Raw genomic sequence first — 10,884 nt, forward strand, 5'->3', positions numbered from 1 at the left:
TTAAGAGCCACACAGTTACTCAGACAAGCAAATAAAACAATTAAAACAGCAGGTTACCAAATTCCTTAGCACTGAATAACATCTGTTTCTACTATATATTATGTGATTTAGAAGTTGATCCTATAATGATGGTAAAAACATTTCAGTATAAGTAGGAAGTTGGCTGACTAATGTCACACAACACAGTAGATACAAATGTCAGGAAATTACTTGAGGGTATTGAGACTCATAGCATACAAAGAGAAATTTCATCTAGAAAGGCTTCTCCTACTAAAGATCCACAGAAAATTGAAAGAAAATCACTAAGGACAAAAACTTGTTCAAATACATGATATTTTCTGGGAGGTTGTTCATTCAGTCAAGTACATTGTGAACCCAGTCACTACTGGCTCATGGTCAACAATGGAAAAAATATATTTAGTCACTTCATTGATTCACATTTAATGATGCTTGAATAAGGATGCTTAAAAGAAATTCAACACTAGCTCAGAATTGAAAAATAGATGTTGGTTTAATTAAGGGTAGACTCAAAAATCAGAATCCTATGCTTGAACGATGTTCAGAATCTGAATTATGCAGCCAGAAAAGAGGGCTGACTCATCCTCTACCTTGGCATATATAGTATTAGATGCCATGCTCCAATGGACAGGAAATCACTGTCTGTAAGACTTTCTACAGCATCTCCCCCTTTTGTATATACAATAAGAACAATATACTCAATAATTATCCTATCCTAACTAGTTTAAATCTTGTATAATAGTTTTGACAAGTGATGAGAGGAAAGTAACTATAACTATCTAGTGTTCAACCAAGAAGAGAAATATTACTTGAGTAAGCAGGAAGGGCAATCAAGCAATTTTCAAAATGCGCAAAAAATTACAGAGACAACTGACTACCTGAGCAATCATGCAAAGTCTTATTTGCGATGTTGAAGCAACTAACATTCAATAAGACTTAGAGTAAATTAAAGGCCATTTTCTGAGGTAGGTAATTTTTCAAAACAATCTTACCTGTTGTGGCAAGATTTAACAGACCTGCTTATCCACTTTTAGATATCATGTATCTTGTCAGTGGTTGAGGCATGAACATGTCTTTGCACGAAGGACAGTTTTGCCAAGAGGAAAACAAGCTCCAAGTCAAGTGTCTTCAGAGCTCAACATTCTCTGGGGTCTCACTTCAACAGAACCCTAAGTTATTTAAATGCTATATTCTACAGCTCTTTGAAGTGCTTGAAGATTACCTACTTATGCAGAATATAAACTCTATTTATCTAAAGAACCTGGTTATTCTAACTATAAGTATAACAAACATAGATGACTACTGATCTATAATTCTTAATACCTATAAAATTTAAAGATTAAGACTTCATATTAGAATATTATACAATAAACAACTGTGCAACAAATGAGGACAATGACTTCAAAATGTAAACAATGTATAGGTATCTTGATCAGTGGTAGAAATGTACATTGCAATATGATAAGTATAAATATATAAAAATGTTTTAAGCAGAGGGAGAAGCATCAATGCATACAATATTCAATATAATTTAACATTATATCAATATACAATCTATACCAATGCAACTGCTAATAAATTATAACTCACAAACATTCACTCTATTACTCACTATTATTATTATTATGTGTTAGCTCACACTAATCTATTATCCCATCCAATTTTCGCATTTTTTTCAAAGAGATCTCTAAGCCTATAAAATTTCCCCTCCAACCTGCAACACTATACCAATTATTATCAACCCCTAAAAGATGTCCCTAACCCTGAGGACAAACTTTGCTGGGAGAAAGGATGTAGTCTTTTAGAATTGCTTCCAGTTGTCATGGGAGCAATATTTTTTCTATGGGATCCTGTGAAAGAAAATGATGGTTAAGTTTCAACATTACTGTCTGGTATATTTGCAAATAGTCTCAGTATTTGGTAAGGTTTTTCTTAGCTTCCTATTAAAAGGTCTGTCTAGAACATTGTAAAAAAGGGCACCATTTCGGCTAACAAAATTGGAACCATTTTGTGGAGCTGGTATTCAAAACAGGTCTTGTGCTGTCATCATCATAATATAGTATCAACCAGGTTGAGATGTTGTGGGGCCCCATCTTCTTCCCGGATACTTCAAATATTACTGCAGGAAAATTCATTGTTCATTGTGGAAGACTTAAACATTATTTATATAGACATTGATAGGGGAGTTCAGCCAATCACACTCTGTTCGTGGGGCATGTCGCCCTTAGGCTAAAGTTTACCTTTAAACCTGGCGAGTGCGCTTCTGCTAGCTCTCTCTCACCTGGCTCCTGTGTCTGGACGGATCATTTGGATTCTGGTGTAAGCTGGTGTAAGTCTTACTTCTGTTTATTAAAGCTGTATATTTTGTATTAAGATACAAAATATCTTTTCATTACCGATCGCCCTGCGGCATCAAGACATATACAGACATATATGTCCAATGACATGTACAATAGAGACAAAAATAGATATAAATAAAAGTAAACTTTTTCTAAATTCTTTATACTTTCTGTCCTGATGTGAGACAGAAACTGAATTTTTATTTTATCAACATACGTGGATTTATAGAGGGACAGAGCCAGTGTCCAACTCCAAAGCCTGTTCTATAGATTCATAAATATACATCCACCTACAAAAGGCACCCAATAATGATAGGATAAAAGTGTAGATTATTGAATCTTCTCTAAAAAGAGTAAAGGGGCATATATATGTATGATGAGATAAAAGGATAGATCATTAAAATTAATTTTAAAAAGTATCTACTTATATATTTTACATTGAAATATATATATGATGCTTCCTTTTGATACTAATTCAGCATTATTTTTGTTAAAACATACTATCTATGATTTTAAATTCTTACTCAAGATATTCTATCTAATACAACTCACTTAAACATGTAATGAAAATGTCTAGTCCTTGAATGTTATTATTATCAAATAATTAGGATATAAAATACTGCATGTTAGTAGTTTTTTACATATTATAACTGAAATTATACTCAAGTTAGATATGTTTTCAACATTATACAGAATTTTATTATCACATTCAAATGTACATACTTTAGAGAAAATGTTTGCTGAAGTGAAGCAAACTTTGTCTCATTGGGGATTACAAATTACTTCTGAAAAATATACAAAATATACAAAATGGAGATTGTATTAATTGTTCAGCATATAAAATACTTGTATAAAATTTGAGCCCAAAAGTAAGAAATTAGGAGAGATCATTTGTGGAATCTTAATGATTTTCAATTTTTGCAAGACATTGACCATAATTTGGACCAGACCATAAAAGGTAACAAGGATTAAATAGCCAAAGAGAATTATCATCAAAAGCAAAGAAAAAATTGTTTGGGTGGAAATTAGTTGAGTGGAAATAAAATTATAGGAGGCACATATGGATTGTTTGAATCTGAAGCTTGGAAATTTGTCTTGAAAAATTCAAGACATTTGTTCGATACAGGATTTCTCTGTATCTTTGAAACCTGTACTGGAACGAGCTCTTGTAGACCAGGCTGGTCTCGAAATCCACCTACCTCTGCCTCCCAAGTACTAGGATTAAAGGAATGAGCCACCACTTCATGTCCTTCATTCTGAACATTTTATCCTCTATGTATTCCCCATAAACATTTTACTGCAGAGGAAAGATATCTTAAAATCAATTTTTTGTTATAGAAACAGACTAAAAATCTATAAACTTATGTAGAAAAAAATCTGAAATGATTTTAAAATGAAAATTGAAACTTCATCAATTAGCAAGAATTGACCAAGGTTAAATTGTAGCAAGTTTTAGTAATGTTGAAATTTAATCATTATGGACAGGAAGTGAATATTTGCAAAGAGCTTGCAGTAATTTCTTGGGAGAGATTAACAACAAATATTTCTTTTACCATAATATTAGTGATCATATAGAGAAGTAACTAATTATAGGAAAAGGTTTCATCTAGCTTCTTGTATTTAATTTTGGGTTTGAGTCTCTATCAGGAATCTAGGCATTAAGTTGTGAATTCTGAATTTACATAATACTAATCCTTTAACTTCTTATAGATCTTCTGCATATGAGATTTAAAATGCTTAAGTTTTCTGCAATAAAGTATGAGCATGCTTTACAGTGATCTTTGAAATCTCCAAAAGAAGTGTGAGTCACACAAGGAAGATTTTAACTGCACTATGTTAATGCTTCACCATCTAAATATCAGGTTTGAACTACAAACTGTTCGGGACAATATCAAAGTGGTACATTGAGATGATTGTGACTGCTGAGAACATATGTTTTAATTAAGTAAAAAGTTCATTTTGGAGGTTTGAGAAAGGGATAATGGGCAAAAAAAACCAGACAGGTTGACCAATGGAATTGAATCAAAGACAAAGAAATTAATCCACACACTTATGAACACCTGATTTTTGAAAAAGAAGCTAAAATTAGACAATGGAAAAAGAAATCCTCTGCAACAAATTGTTATGGCATAACTTTATCAACATGTAAAGGAACGCAAATAGATCCATATCATTCCCATGCACAATAATCAAGTCCAAAGGGGATAAAGACCTATAAATCTGACCAACTGGAAGTGATAAAAGAGAAAATGGGAAGTACCCTTCCAAGCATGGAACAGGAGACCACTTCCTAAACATAACATCTGTAACACACAGTCTGAGAGGAAAAAGAAATACATGGGACCTTCTGAAACTGAGAACCTTCTGAAAAACAAAGGACACAGATAATTACACAATGAGTCAACCTATTAAATGGGAAAATAAATTTCCAACCCCATATAAGATAGAGGTCTGATCTCCAAAATATATAAAGAACTCAAGAAATTAAACATCAAAATTTCTAATAATTTAATTAAAAATGGAGCACAGAACTAAAGAGAGAATTTTCTATAGAATAATCTCAAATGGCCAATGACATTTAAGGAACTATTCAACATCCATAGCCATCAGGAAAATGCAAATCAAAATGATTCTGCAATTCCATCTTACACCTGTCAGAATGGCTAAGATAAAAAACACCAATGACTGCTTATGCTGGACAGAATGTGAGAATAAGGGGAAGACTCATCCATTGCTGGTAGAAATGCAAACTTGTACAAGCACTTAGGAAAACAGCGTGGCAGTTTCTCAAAAAGTTGGGATTCAACCTATCTCAAGACCCAGCAATACAACTGATCAACCAAAAAATTCTACAAGGATATTTGTTCAGCTATGTTCTTAGCAGCATTATTTGTAAGAGACTGAACCTGGAAACAACCTAAATGCTCCTCAACCAAAGAATAGATAAAGAAAATGTGACACATTTACACATTACAGTGGCAGTCAGATGTAAAAAAAAAAACAATGACATCTTGAAGTTTGAGTGCAAATGGAATAAACTAGATAAAACCATACTGAGTGAGGTAAACCAGACTAAGAAAGATGAATATGGTATACTCACTTTCATAAGTGGTTACTAACTGTTTAAAGCAAGGAATATGGTGCCTATATTTCATGATCCTAGAGAAGTTAAGTAACAAGTTTAACCCTTAGAAAAACAAACATAGATTCAGGTAGAAAGAGGAAATGTGTAAGATCACCTGACCAAATTGGAAAAAGGGAGGGAACAAGGGGAAGAGGAGAGAAGACGGGGAGGGGGAGGAGAACTTAAGGGGACAGTATATTCAAGATGGAGGAAATATAGGTTTGAGAATAAGGAAAGTGGTATTTTGATTGAGGGAGCAAGTTAGCTATGGGGCAAGCAAGAAAGCTGGCACTACAGAAATTTCCAGGAAGCCATAATGATGACCCCAGCTAAGACCTTAAGCATTAGAGGACAGGGTGCCTATTCTGACCTTGTCCTGTAGTCAGACTGATTAATATCCTAAATATCACTATAGAACCTTCAACTAGCAACTGGTGGAAACAGGCAGTGTGAGCCACAGTGGAGCATTGGGCTGAGCTCCCAAAGTCCAGTTGAAGAATGGGAAGAGTGGGAGTATGAACAAAGATGCCAAGACCATGATAGGGACACACACTGAAATAGTTTACCTGAGTTGATGGGAGCTCACCAAATCCAACTGGATAGGGAAGGAAAGAGCATAGGTCCAAACTCATTCTTCTGAATGTGGGTGACACTTGAATGGCTGGGGCTGACTAAGGCACCACTGGATTGGGACCAGGATTTATCACTACTCCATATACTGGATTTTTAGGAACCTATTCTCTTTGAATGGATGACTTGCTCAGTCTAGATATAATAGGGAAGGCCTTAGACCTTCCACAAAATAATATGCCTTACCCTCTCTAAGACATGGATGGGGGTAGGGTGGAAGGAAGGAATGGGAGGAAGGGATAGAGTGGGAACTGGGTTTGGTATGTAAAATGAGAAAAATAGTTTGTTTTCTTTATAAAAGAGAAAAGAAAAGGAAGAAAACATGTTTAATAAATAAAAGTCATTCAGTTACAAATATAAATAAATAAATGTTCTGGGCAGATGGATACACAAGAGAATATTATTAGAATTTCAAAGATGATCTGCAACCATGGCTTCTTTCTCTATATTTCAAAAAGTATAAACAGAAGGAACATTACTAGCCTGGTGTAGGAGGTTCTTCTGTTTATGTGTTACTTTCATTGGTTAATTAATAAAGAAATTGCTTTGTGCCTGATAGGGCAGGACTTAGGTAGGCAAAGACATAACTGAGTGCAAGGAAGGCAGAGTCAGAAAGAAGCCATGGATCCTCTGCCTGCCTGCAACTGATGCCAGTTAGAATATCCAGTAAATCACTGCCATGTGGCGATACACAGATTAATGGAGATGGGTTAAACTAACAAGTAAGAGTTAGCCAATAAGAAGTTAGAGCTAATGGTCAAGCACAGCCTTAATGAATACAGTTTCAGTGTGATTATTTTGGGTATAAGCTAGCCTGGCAGCTGGGACAAACAGGAGGCTCCCTCCTCATGTAACACTAGACCTCCTTCTATGAAGCCAGTATCACCATAATACCCAAACCAGTTAGTTACTCAACAACAAAAAAGAAAACTGCAGGCAAATATCCCTGATGAATGTAAATTCAACATATTCAAAAAAAATAGTACCAAAGAGGACAAAGGATACATCAAAAAGATTTTCCAGTATGAGCAAGTTGACTTTATCCCTAAAATACAGGGATGGTTCGACACAAGCAAATCAATAAATATAATAAACCCTAGATTTAAATACAAATTTCTCACAATCATTTCAATAGATGCAGAAAACATCTTTGACAAAATCCATCATGTTTTCATGATAAAATCCTAGAGAATGTTGTCTTTAATCTTCATGGAATGAAAGACAGAACTAATTGGTAGTTACTGATTTGCAGCTGCTGAAGATTTTCTATATAGAATGAGTGTGGAATGCAATTTCCTAATTTTCGACAGGTACATCTGACTGCTGTAATTTAAGCATTACAGCCTACATGTGTCCATGTACTTCATGCATTTCTAATTGAGACACCACATGTTCCAACTCTATACAACATTTGGTAAATACACAGAGATATAGCCATTTACGGGATTAAATACCCTGATGTAAGAATGAATTTGTCTTAAGTTCCTGTGTGGAACTTGTGTCCAGTGACAGAATATTGTCACAGTTCCAGTTTCTTATGGAAGATTTTATTAAAATTTTGACTATTAAAAAAATTAAAAGATTTAATTTTAACATCGTTAAACTACATACAACAAAACAGGTATCAGGAAGAATGATATTTGCAACATTCAGTACATTTGTATTTAGCAAATTTAGAGAAAATACTCCATTATCTATCCTATCTTAGTATTCAAAAGTTTTATAAGTAATTTACTTTCTATCATAAGTAAGAAAAATTGTAACACTAATTAATTTTTTCTTTAGCTCCAAAGATCCCAGTAGGATTTAATATTATCTAACATTAGAGCAATCTGGCTGCCTTGACAGTCAACCAAAGTTACTCGGCAACACAGGACCATTCATCTTCAAACTGCCGGCTTAGAATATCTGACAGACTTTTTTCAGTGAAGCAGGAAATTTGAAGGAAAGTTCCACTTGTATTGGCAAAGCTCTTCAATCACTTTCCACTCTGTTTGGGAAAATATCTTGCAGACACCCCAGTGATGTAGGAAACCTGACAACTATCCCACTTTGTTTTGGTGAAATTCAGCATTCATTTTCCTGTCAGTCCTGCATATCCTGTATAAACAATGTCGTATCAAGCAGTCAAGGAAAAACAGTTTCTTACCCAAATAGTTAACCTGGCCACAATGAAAGGAACTCTAACGGCATTCCTTTGATGACTATCAGTCTTTTTGAAGTAAAGTGATGCTACCAGGAACAGATATGTCTCAGTGTCATGGAAAACCTTAAGACTATTAAAAACCTTAAAGTCACATTTTGTAAGTCTTTGAAGTGTTTTCCAATCATCTATCTAAAATATAGCAGGGTAAGCAAGAAAAGAAAGCTAATGTGTTTACAAGTTTGATTATTAGAGATTAACTAGTAACCTTATTTCTTAACTATTGCATTTCTAAGCAACTACATAAAGACAATACCTCAAATAAGAGTAGAAGCATACGGTGTAAGAAAAGTAACTTTAAATTGGTATTGATATATCAAAATCCATGCCAATGCAAAATATATGAGATTAATAGTTGTATTTTTATCCTATATTCCCCTTAACTTATAAGAACAACCATGATCCTACAAATAACCAAAAGCATTCCATACCATGACTCTTGGGAATGTGGACGTCATTTTTTCTATAATAATTTCTGTTGTCTGTGGATCAAGGCATTTTTATGGGTCACTGAGAAAGTGAGAAAATGACCAAGACCAGGAGTGACCAGCTATAAATCTTGTTGATATATATCACCTGTCAAGAATCAACCCTGATCCATATCAACCTGGAACAAATCTACAGTCTCTTGTTTCCCATGGAAACAAAAACAAAACCTCTTTTCCAAAGCATTTTTTATTTCCACTTGACAAATAGCATTTTTACTTCTTTTTTAAAGTTAAGAGAGACCTAAAGAATTGATATTGATTGATGTTTGTAGTCATCCTACCACGAGAACACCTGTTCAACTGTGCAGATAGCAGCTTTATTCCGAATAGCCAGCAACTGGAAACAACCAAGACATCAAGGTCTATCAACCAAATAAAAAAAATGGATTGAAATATGTGGTTCATTTACAAAATAAATTATTAATCAGTTATTTAGACAGGGACAATATAAAATTTCCTGAATAAAAGGAAATAGAAAAAAATCATTCTGAGTGAGGTAACCAAGGCACAAATGACAATGGTATGTGATGTAGGTGGGCCTTCTCTTATGTGTTATTTTCATTGGTTAATAAAGAGACTGCCTTGGCCCTTTGATAGGACAGAAAATTAGGTATGCAGAGTAAACAGAACAGAATGCTGGGAAGAGGGCAATGAGGCAGATGCCATGGAGCCAGCCACCAGGTCAGACATGCTGAATCTTTCCTGGTAAGCCACCACCTCCTGGTGCTACACAGATTATTAGAAATGGGTTAATCAAGATGTGAGATTTAGTTAGTAACTAACTTTCTAGAGATAATGGGCCAGGCAGTTTTCAAATGAATACAATTTGTGTGTTGTTATTTCTGGAACTAAGCTTGTCGTAGGGGGAGCTAGGCGGGACAAAAAGTATGCCTGCCTGCAGCCCCTCATACTACAGGTATGAACTTCCTTATACATTAATATTAGTTATAAAGTAAAGGATAAACATGCTAAAATATAGACACAGAAAGAGTTAGTTAACAACAAAGGCTCTAGTTTAGATACATCAATCTCTTTCAAAAGGGAAACTAGAATAGGTCTTCTGGATTGAATGGGGTGTAGGTGGGGATGAGAACAGGAGAAAGCAGGATCAGGGTGCTTGGATGTATGGAGAATAAGGAAAGACTACAGGAATTGGGGCACATTTGGAAGTTGGTATGGTACCTAGTACAGTAAATACTCATTAGATTGTATGAAAATGGCCCTAGCAAGGACTTTTAGAAAAGGGGGATAAGAATCCTGTGGAGTTGTCTCTAACCAGGCAAAGTTTTCAATGTTGGGACTGGGACACCAACCCAGCAACAGTACCTTCAATCTACATCTAGTCCTGCTTGCAAGATATGTTGAGTTATTTGTTCCCCAGAACTTGTAGGAGTAAACAACAAATAACTCATAAAAATTAAGGCCCATTACAGTAAAGGGAGACCATTTCCATCCTAATTGGATGACCAAGAACCTGAAGCTCACTACATTAGAGGTCTATAATAGAACCAAACAAGATAGAAAAAAAAAGTCCATGAAATGATTTCCAATGATATTCTGCTATATTCATAGAATGGTTCATCATCCAATTGTTATCAGTCTGACTTAATCCAGGGACTGAAAGCAGCAGGAGCAGACACAGGCAGTCATACAATAAAAGAAGCTAAGGAGACCATGATGGCCATGGGGAGAAAGTACCATAGCAACCACCTCCCACCTTGGTTGAGGACCCTAGGATAACACAGCCCACAGAATCAACTAAGCAGGAGCTATTGGTGCTAACCGAGACTATCATGATCCTATAGGGGCCTGTGCTAAATGCTTTGCATATATGTTATCACTTCATAGTTTGGTGTTTTGTAGGACTCCTAGGGACTGGGTGTATATGTGGGGTGTACTTTAACTCATTTGACAGCTTTTGAGACCCCTTTCCTCATACTGGGTTTCTATATCCAGGATTTATATAGATTCTGTATCGTCTTAATTTAACTTATTGTACCATGTATGTGGGCTGGTTTTCCATGTCTACCAGACAATATCCTAGAGACATCAGAGAGTAGGGAGCCTTAGAAAAAAATCCCT

The sequence above is a fragment of the Myodes glareolus genome, chromosome 27, assembly GCF_982192425.1.
Source record: "Myodes glareolus chromosome 27, mMyoGla1.1, whole genome shotgun sequence".
In the NCBI taxonomy this organism is placed as follows: domain Eukaryota; kingdom Metazoa; phylum Chordata; class Mammalia; order Rodentia; family Cricetidae; genus Myodes; species Myodes glareolus.